General features: G+C 37.9%; 1 long non-coding RNA gene across 1 annotated transcript; it reads left to right on the top strand.

Moving 5' to 3' along the window:
* The first annotated feature begins 4,577 nt into the window (after positions 1-4,577).
* On the top strand, positions 4,578-5,363 carry LOC129849664 (uncharacterized). Its single transcript, XR_008758677.1, has 2 exons — positions 4,578-4,826; positions 5,035-5,363. It is a non-coding gene; the product is annotated as an uncharacterized LOC129849664 (long non-coding RNA).
* The last annotated feature ends 3,860 nt before the right edge of the window (positions 5,364-9,223 follow it).

Here is a 9,223-nt window from a genome sequence, read left to right as displayed (position 1 = left end):
CTGCTAACCATGTGTATGTGACCATTAACATCTGCTAACCATGTGTATGTGACCATTAACATCTGCTAACCATGTGTATGTGACCCTTAAGAACTAGTGTATCTATCATTTCCTATACAACATGTATTTTTTTTAGTAACGTTTATGAATAGTTATTTGGTCAGAATAGGTGAGTGTCATAAAAATATCCGGACATAATGGGAAAAATATGCTACGTTAGCACAATGTATAACCACTGATTTCAGCTCTAAATATGCAAATTTTCGAACAAAACATAAGTGTATGTATAACCTGATGTTATAGGACTGTCATCTGATGAAGCTTATCAAGGTTAGTCAAAAATTATATATCTTTTGCTGGTTTGTTTTTACGATCGCTAACTTTTGCTGCTGGTAAATGGCTTGTGTTTCTGGCTATTGTGGTAAGCTAATATAATGCTATATTGTGTTTTCGCTGTAAAACACTTAAGAAATCGGAAATATTGGCTGGATTCACAAGATGCTTGTCTTTCATTTGCTGTACACCATGTATTTTTCATAAATGTTTTATGATGAGTATTTAGGTATTCCACGTTGGTGTCTGTAATTACTCTGGCTGCTTCGGTGCTATTTGTAACTGTGATGGTAGCTGCAATGTTAAACTGATTTATACCTGAAATATGCACATTTTTCAAACAAAACATAGATTTATTGTATAACATGTTATAAGACTGTCATCTGATGAAGTTGTTTCTTGGTTAGTTAGGTTGGTTTTGTGCATGCTACCTGTGCTGTGAAAAATGTCTGTCCTTTTTTGTATTTGGTGGTGAGCTAACATAAATATACGTGGTGTTTTCGCTGTAAAACATTTTAAAAATCGGACATGTTGGCTGGATTCACAAGATGTTTATATTTCATTTGCTGTATTGGACTTGTTAATGTGTGAAAGTTAAATATTTCTAAAAAAATATATTTAAAATTTTGCGCCCTGCACTTGAGCTGGCTGTTGTCATAAGTGTACCGACATCGGGCTTGCAGCCCTAAGATGTTAATGCAATCGCCGTTTTAGAATTCTAAAAATAACTTCATTACGACATCCAGCTTACGTTATAGCGAGAGAGTGCCCAAAATCTGGGCGCAAACTACTAGTGTTCGACAGACAGATACAAACTACTAGTGTTCGTTCATATATCTGTCATATGAAATAACATCATAAAACGGGTCCTACTTTTGATGATCTTCCATCAGAATGTTGTACAAGGGGTCCTTTGTCGGGAACAATCGTTGTTTGGTTTTAGAATGGCATTTTTCCCTCTTAAATTAGCAAGCACACTAGCTAAGTGGCGCGAAGCTCTCCAACGTCAACAAACGCAGACAAAGCAAAACGCCTAACGTCCCGAAAAAAATTCAATAATCTAATAAAACTATATTGAAAAAAACATACTTTACGATGATATTGTCACATTTATCAAATAAAATCAAAGCCGGAAATATTAGCCGTCTCTAACGACAGCTTTTCAGAAGGCAATACCAGGTCCCTTCTCGCGCGTTCCAGAAAACAGGAAATTGGTGTCACGTCATGCCAAGAGCTTTTATTTGACCTCAGATCAAGTTATACACTCCATTTCTTCTCTCACTGCCTGTTGACATCTAGTGGAAGGCGTATGAAGTGCATGTATACTAATACATATCAAGCACATTTATAGGCAGGCCCTAGAAAAGAGCATCGATTTCAGATTTTCCACTTCCTGTCAGGAAGTTTGCTGCAAAATGAGTTCTGTTTTACTCACAGATATAATTCAAACGGTTTTAGAAACTAGAGAGTGTTTTCTATCCAATAGTAATAATAATCTGCATATTGTACGAGCAAGAATTGAGTACGAGGCCGTTTGAAATGGGCACCTTTTATCCAGGCAACTCAATACTGCCCCTGCAGCCCAAAGAAGTTAACATCTGCTAACAATGTGTATGTGTCCATTAACATCCGCTAACCATGTGTATGTGACCATTAACATCCGCTAACCATGTGTATGTGACCATTAACATCCGCTAACCATGTGTATGTGACCATTAACATCCGCTAACCATGTGTATGTGACCATTAACATCCGCTAACCATGTGTATGTGACCAATAACATCCGCTAACCATGTGTATGTGACCATTAACATCCGCTAACCATGTGTATGTGACCATTAACATCCGCTAACCATGTGTATGTGACCATTAACATCTGCTAACCATGTGTATGTGACCATTAACATCTGCTAACCATGTGTATGTGACCATTAACATCCGCTAACCATGTGTTTTTGTTTGGACTGTCAGACTTGAGTTGACTTTTTCTTTTATGTTAATTAATCGATTAATCCATTGTTTGAAAGGGTTAAAAACACGCTGAAAACATCCTAAATACATACGCTGCAATCTACAACGTCATGTAAAAACAAGATGTCATGGAGGTTAAATTAAGTCTGCTTTATCAATGGAACATATTGTGACCCGTCATGGAGGTTAAATAAAGTCTGCTTTATCAATGGAACATGTTGTGACCCGTCCACTGTGGGGCGCTGTAGAGTCATAATATCCATAACAACTACAGGTCAAACAGGGAAATGGTTCACATCGTTTTTCCACCATTCATTTTCCCCACAGGGCTGTGTTTTGTTCAGGCTCACCCTGGTGTGACGTTTTGATAACCATGTAAATCTCTCTAGGACAAGGTGACTGAGGGTGAATGTACACTAGATAAATAGCGGTAAACTGCTGTGTGCCGCTTAGGCCGCCCGTTGTGACTCCGTCAAGAATTCAGACCAGAGCAAGTTTGTATGAAGGTCTGGTTATTAAATGGGTACATAGTTCAATAGTAATATCCTCTAAAACGCTCTGGTGACAAACTTTGCTGCCCTGTTTCCAGTTGTCCACATGGCTGGGAGAACCTATTCAAGTAAGGAAATAGATTTTGGAAATGTAAAGAAACAACGATGTATTATTAGCTAACTAGCTACAGTGCAGGCTAACTCTAATGAGCTGCTAAATGAGCTAGCTAGTTGGCTAGCAAATACTATATAGATAGATAGATAGCTAAGTGAATTAAATATCATCAGCTGTCTAACTTCATATTAGCTAGCTATCTTGATGTATTTATCACTGTAAAAAACAAACTCCAAATGCATTTGTAGGTAGCTAGCTAACAACCATGGAGGGTGAAAGGATAGCAGCCCCTACTGTCAGTGAGAGAGGAGGCTATTCTGGATAGGGCAGGTACTTTTGTGTAGTTCCTGTCCCTAGAAGTGAGGACGGAGATAATAGTAACATAATATTCAGTGTGGTGTAATTTGACTATAATGAAGTGTGTTTCTTGTGAGGTTTTCTGTCCTCAGATAAAGAGCTCTATGAAAGCCAGTCTACATATGAAGAGGTCCCAATGAAGAGCAGTGGTTCTTAGTCCTGGGGACTCAAAGAGGCACATTGTTGTTTTTGCCTCAGCACTGCACAGCTGATTCAAATGATCAACTCATTATCAAGCTTCAAGTGGTATTTATGTATTCATTTGTGATGCTATCCTTGATATGATCCTGTTATTGTCACATGCTACACATGTACATATGTGTGCCCATGGATCTATCAATCCAATGTTATCATGATTTGTTATCAGGGATATTATACTTTAGTAATCCACAATGACCTGGTGATGTAAAAGTCTAATAATTACATTGTCTTCCATATTGCTACAGATACTTTGTAACTGGAGATTCCTTCAAAACGATTGCCTACAGTTACCGTGTAGGGCACTGCAAGGTTGGGTGACCAGGGTCATCTGGGACTGCCTCCTGGAGGAATTCAGGTGTGTGAAGGCTACCTGTGTCCTGCGTAACTTCATGAGGATGGACACGAGGACCAGGAGGGGATCTGCAGCTCGCCGCCGTGTCCCAGAGGAGGAGTCTGCTGCTCTGCAGGATGTTTCAAGGATGGGGTCCAACCACGCAGCAAGAGAGGCAATCTGTGTGCAGGAGATCTTCACCTCCTCCTTCTTCAAAGAGGGTGCAGTTCCCTGGCAACACCATAGACTACACTATGCACAACCAAAGGCTCTTTTAAGAGGGTGCTGTTCCCTAGCAACACCATAGACTACACTATGCACAACCAAAGGCTCTTTTAAGAGGGTGCTGTTCCCTAGCAACACCATAGACTACACTATGCACAACCAAAGGCTCTTTTAAGAGCCATCCACATTGCAATAAGAGTATTCTTCCATTTACTTAGCTATGTCAACTGCAGTTATTCAATTCACAGTTTCTCTCCCTTTGATTTCTACTTCTCAGGTGAGGGTGCTGTTTAGGTAAGGGTGTGATGTCTGTGCAAAAACAAAACAGGCTGTTTTAAATAACCCATATTGAAAAAATGTAGAACAATTTGACACCCTATAACCCACACACTCATGTATCAATCCGATTGATGGATTGTGTTGTGCAGTAAGCAGGCTCAGGTGTATAACTGTGGCTCTTTCCACCTTCAAAGAATAGGCAAGAGGGCCAACCATGGAGAATAGTAAGACACATCATTATTTCTATAACTACGCTATATTGTTTGTCCTTGGGGTCCGTTCATGTTTTTCAGCATAAAGTACTCTGCAGCCACTTAGTGTGGTGTGGACACCAGGTGAGGCCACACACAGATTCCTGTTGAACACTGTGGCTTTAACTACCTTATTTTCTCAATAACAGTCTCTCTCCTTCACTTCATCCCTCTCTCCCCTTCTCCCTAAATCCTCTAGGTTATATCAGCTGTGTCGGTGAACCACTCCTGCATCTGAACTGGCTACATAGAGGGCACAGCATGATCAGAAGTGAGAGGTCACATGGTCAGGTCAACAGGAAGTATTATTAAAGAGATGCTTTACATTGAAATACAGATAGATGCAGTAGTCCCAGAGTTAATGATCCCAGGTCAGTTTTGCATTTCACCTCCTGATTGATGACTAACAATGTTAGAATAAAAACTAAAAACACAAGGCTTAAACATGCTCTCTCTCTCCATCTGTCTTTCGTCTGCAGATATGTTTTGATGTGAGAGGATGCCAACCCCTAGTCCCATCATCGCCACCTCACCTGCTTTTAAGATAACCTTTGGGCCGACTAGAGACACTGCTATATAATTGTGATGAACTGAGAGAATATTTAGGTAGCACTGTGATTCATTAATCATGTGCTGCCTTCCCTGGTCCTATGTGCTTACCTCTTTCCCTTTCTGTCTTTTACACCTCTCTCTCCACCTCTTTCTTTCTCTGTTTTTATAATTCACAACAGATGTGCATTGAAGTACAGATTGAACTTGTATTTATAACACTTGGATAATGAGCTTTTCAATAAAGCGTTTCACATTCTCTACTGGTTGAAATGAAGTGTAATGTGATGAAATACTCCACCTATCCTGTGTTTATCAGATCAATGCAGATGAAGGGCATTAGATGTTGAGATGAACCGGTGTTGGAGTATTTACATGATGCATAGGAAGTGTAGTGTTCTGGTTTTTAACATTATATTTCTGTATATATGAATTAACTAGTTAAATCCTGTTTCTAGTCTATTAGTTACAATGTGTAACCATTGATGTCCCAGGACCAAGATTGGTAAACACTGTTGAAGTGTAGAATTGTAATACATACATGCAGACACAGCGTCATTCAAAGACTGGAATTTGATACTCCTGGTATTGGATATGACTGAATAATCATCTCAAAGACATTCATACCTAAACTGCACCTTTATTTGCCAAGGTAGAGTACATGATTAGTGAACATATTAAATGTACAGGCTACAATGTGGGGATCTCATGCATGGTAATAACTACATGTATATACGACTTGCATCCTTGGCACAACATGATATTATATTCTACTCAATCCATAGGCTTCATTAATGTCATTCAGGCTGTTTTGAAGTTGATACAACTGGCTATGATAGCTGAGGTTCATAGCTAGGTTCTGAACTAATATGTATACCAAACGTTTGGGTCCATACATACATACATAGGCAAATATGTAAGTAATGTAAAGTGATGGGGTGTTTCTAACTAAATGTTTTGTGTTCATAGCTCCAACAGTGCAGTAATATCACACTAAATGCTTGTGTTCCTAGCTCCAACAGTGCAGTAATATCTAACTAAATGCTTGTGTTCCTAGCTCCAACCGTGCAGTAGTATCTAACTAAATGCTTGTGTTCATAGCTCCAACAGTAATATCTAACTAAATGCTTGTGTTCCGAGCTCCAACAGTGCCGTAATATCTAACTAAATGCTTGTGTTCCTAGCTCCAACACAACAGTGCAGGAGTATCTAACTAAATGCTTGTGTTCATAGCTCCAACAGTGCAGTAGTACCTAACTAAATGCTTGTGTTCCCAGCTCCAACAGTGCAGTAGTATCTAACTAAATGCTTGTGTTCATAGCTCCAACAGTAATATCTAACTAAATGCTTGTGTTCCTAGCTCCAACAGTGCAGTAATATCTAACTAAATGCTTGTGTTCCTAGCTCCAACAGTGCAGTAATATCTAACTAAATGCTTGTGTTCCTAGCTCCAACAGTGCAGGAGTATCTAACTAAATGCATGCTTGTGTTCATAGCTCCAACAGTGCAGTAGTATCTAACTAAATGCTTGTGTTCCCAGCTCCAACAGTGCAGTAGTATCTAACTAAATGCTTGTGTTCATAGCTCCAACAGTAATATCTAACTAAATGCTTGTGTTTCTAGCTCCAACAGTGCAGTAATATCTACCTAAATGCTTGTGTTCCTAGCTCCAACAGTGCAGTAATATCTAACTAAATGCTTGTGTTCCTAGCTCCAACAGTGCAGGAGTATCTAACTAAATGCTTGTGTTCCCAGCTCCAACAGTGCAGTAGTATCTAACTAAATGCTTGTGTTCCTAGCTCCAACAGTGCAGGAGTATCTAACTAAATGCTTGTGTTCCCAGCTCCAACAGTGCAGTAATATCTACCTAAATGCTTGTGTTTCTAGCTCCAACGGTGCAGTAATATCTACCTAAATGCTTGTGTTCCTAGCTCCAACAGTGCAGTAATATCTAACTAAATGCTTGTGTTCCTAGCTCCAACAGTGCAGGAGTATCTAACTAAATGCTTGTGTTCCTAGCTCCAACAGTGCAGTAATATCTAACTAAATGCTTGTGTTCCCAGCTCCAACAGTGCAGTAGTATCTAACTAAATGCTTGTGTTCCTAGCTCCAACAGTGCAGTAATATCTAACAATTTCACAACAAATACCTAATACACACAAATCTAACTAATGGAATAAGAATATATAAATATATGGACGAGCGATATCAGAGCAGCATAGACAGATACAGTAGAATAGGATAGAATACAGTATATAAATATGAGATGAGTAATACATAGACAGATACAGTAGAATAGGATAGAATACAGTATATACACATGAGATGAGTAATACATAGACTAAGATACAGTAGAATAGGATAGAATACAGTATATACATATGAGATGAGTAATACATAGACTAAGATACAGTAGAATAGGATAGAATACAGTATATACATATGAGATGAGTAATACATAGACTAAGATACAGTAGAATAGGATAGAATACAGTATATACATATGAGATGAGTAATGCATAGACTAAGATACAGTAGAATAGGATAGAATACAGTATATACATATGAGATGAGTAATGCATAGACTAAGATACAGTAGGATAGAATACAGTATATACATATGAGATGAGTAATACATAGACAGATAGAGTAGAATAGGATAGAATACAGTATATACATATGAGATGAGTAATACATAGACTAATACAGTAGAATAGGATAGAATACAGTATATACATATGAGATGAGTAATGCATAGACTAAGATACAGTAGAATAGGATAGAATACAGTATATACATATGAGATGAGTAATACATAGACTAAGATACAGTAGAATAGGATAGAATACAGTATATACATATGAGATGAGTAATACATAGACTAAGATACAGTAGAATAGGAAAGCATACAGTATATACATATGAGATGAGTAATACATAGACTAAGATACAGTAGAATAGGATAGAACACAGTATATACATATGAGATGAGTAATACATAGACTAAGATACAGTAGAATAGGATAGAATACAGTATATACATATGAGATGAGTAATACATAGACTAATACAGTAGAATAGGATAGAATACAGTATATACATATGAGATGAGTAATGCATAGACTAAGATACAGTAGAATAGGATAGAATACAGTATATACATATGAGATGAGTAATACATAGACTAAGATACAGTAGAATAGGAAAGCATACAGTATATACATATGAGATGAGTAATACATAGACAGATAGAGTAGAATAGGATAGAATACAGTATATACATATGAGATGAGTAATGCCAGATATGTAAACATGCAGGAGATCCACGAAGGAAAGACAGTGATGGTGCTCAGTGATGTTGTAAATGGTGGGGGAACAACCAATTTCGGTATTTTTAAAATAATTTTACCCCCGTTTTTTCTCCACAATTTCGATATTGTGATGTCTCCAGTGCTGTTGGCTGGTCGTCATTGACCTTGCGTAGGCTTAAACACTGGTATACACTGATATTTAAGGCCATTTTGGGTAAAATGCCATTTTATCTCTGTTCTTTTTTAGTCATGTCGGTAAATAAATATCAATTACGGCCCCCTTCTCATTTGCTTCTAACAAAAATTAGAACAGGTCGAATTGTTACTCAGCTCCGTGGTCCTGGAATTCTCTCCTGAACATTTAAAATGTGATGATCTGGTTTCGTTGTTGGAGCTTATTAAACACTTGATCGATGTATAGAAGAGTGTAATTGTTTTTAGGGCAGCTGTTTTTAGTCAAGACGTTCGTGTTTTTAACGTAACATGTTATTGTTGTACTGTGTGTGTGTGTGTGTTTATAGCTTTGTTTAATGTTGTGTACGTAAGTTGTTTTGTCTGAAACGTTGTTCCCCCTGCTGCTATTGGACCAGGTCTCTTTTGGAAAAGAGATGTTATCTCAATGAGAAAAACCTGTATAAATAAAGGTAAAATAAAAAATACAAATATTGAATATATCTATATATTATACAATAATAATATAATATATATCGAAGGTCGAGTCATGCGTCCTCTGACCAGCCAAACATGACCAGCCAAACCGAGCTTCTTAACAGCTACCCGCTTAACCCGGAAGATGCACCAATATGTC

This window comes from Salvelinus fontinalis, unplaced genomic scaffold, assembly GCF_029448725.1.
Source record: "Salvelinus fontinalis isolate EN_2023a unplaced genomic scaffold, ASM2944872v1 scaffold_1609, whole genome shotgun sequence".
Classification (NCBI taxonomy): Eukaryota; Metazoa; Chordata; class Actinopteri; order Salmoniformes; family Salmonidae; genus Salvelinus; species Salvelinus fontinalis.
This window is presented reverse-complemented; position numbering and strand designations above follow the sequence as displayed.